Below are 1,789 nucleotides of genomic sequence, written 5' to 3'. Positions count from 1 at the left end.
GAAATCCAAAATCTCTGTAAATGCTCATTAAAATTATTTTTTAAAAAAATGTAAAACAAAAACAAAAACAAACAAAAAAAAACTTGTAAGCAGCCATCTAAGGTGAGGCTAGTGGTCTCGTCTGGAAAAAAAGAAGAGAGAGAGAAAAATGCAAAGATATACTAAAAACTCTAGCCTGAGAATTAATGAATAATTCAAATCTCAATTTCTAGTGGGGGCTTCAGTTATAAATAAATTTGCTTGTAAACTCTCAGTCAAAAACATGATAAAATATATTTAAATTATTCCATTGTATGTATGTTACATAATTTCTCAATTCATTCATTTATGGTTGGACATATGGGCTGCTTCCATTTTTTAGCAATGGTGAATAATGCTGTTATGAACGCCGGTGTACAAGTCTCCATTTATACCTCAGTTCTCATTTTCTCAGGGTATATTCCAAACAGTGAAATGAGCTGGGTCATATGCAATTTCTATGTTCAGCTTTCTGAGGAAATGCCATGCAACACTACACATTATGCAGGAGTAATGATTTTATAAATCACTATCTAATTTGAGAGGGCCTGGAAAACATTCTATTAAGTGAACTAAAAACTATTATTGTAGAATGTATTCTAGGATTCAAGGTGGGTAGAGAGTAGAGGCATGAGGATAGGCAGGGGAAGGGATTAATCATAGGGTCACACAATTTGATGAGTGGAGGGAGGGGTGGTTAAAAAAAATGGGAACTACCCGGTGTGTAAAGAAATGTCCAATGGTGATTAATTTTATAAAACATAATGCATGAAAATGATTGTGTGAAACACAATGTGAATGAAGAATTGTGTGAAACACAATGTATATAAACCTTGTAAGGACACTGATTTAAAAAATAAATAAATAACCCAACACAATGTACACAAACTTTGTAAGTAAACCAGTATAATTTTTTATTTAAAAAATTACTAATTACTAAAATTCAAAACAAAATAAAAAAATTAGGCTAGTTTGTCAGCTATAGCTGGGAAGTAAGCTAATCTGCTGGTATCTCACTTTTCAGAAAGCAGTCTTACCTGTGAATAAGCTACTATCAAGAGTCATCATAATCTTTGATATAATTTCATTTTGTTGTCTGCCCCTGTCACATCTTGTAAGACACAGACAGCAGTGGTGATGCTGATATTAGGTTGATTTGTTTCATGTATGAACTTAAAATAGCATTTCCAAAGGACCTGAATAGATTTTTGAAGTTAAGTTCCAAATATTCACCACATAGATTGGTCCCAGAGTGCACTGTAGGCTATACCCACACATAGAGCAGTCATTTGGCAATGTGGACTTGGCTGGATGAGACTATTTTTGGTATCAAACTCTTTAGCCTTACCACAGAAAGTGTGCTGCCCATGTAAAGTGTGCAAATATTCTTCAAGCTGGGTCTAGATAATAAGAAAAAATAAATAAAGGTTTCTTGTAACAATTGAGAACAAAAACACAACATACCAAAATCTTTCGGATATAGCAATAACAGGACTAAAGAGTCAATTTACAGCAAAAAACACATCAAAAAAGAAGAAAGAATCAAAACTAACACCCTAATCCAATATTTTCAACTACTGAAAGTAGAATAACAAGTAAACTCAATAGTCTTAAGAAGAAAGAAATTAATAAAACTTAGAGTAGAAGCAACTGAAACTGAAACAGACACAAAATATCAGACTGATTAATAACATTGAGAGATTACTAGCAACATCTAGTTTTTGTTGTTGTTGTTATATACCGTCGAGTTGCTTGCGACACAGAGCGACCC

This window comes from Elephantulus edwardii, unplaced genomic scaffold (genome assembly GCF_000299155.1).
Source record: "Elephantulus edwardii isolate Elephantulus edwardi_28Jun2011 unplaced genomic scaffold, EleEdw1.0 scaffold00172, whole genome shotgun sequence".
Lineage (NCBI taxonomy): Eukaryota > Metazoa > Chordata > Mammalia > Macroscelidea > Macroscelididae > Elephantulus > Elephantulus edwardii.
The sequence above is the reverse complement of the archived record's forward strand: the minus strand, read 5'-3'. Positions refer to the sequence as shown.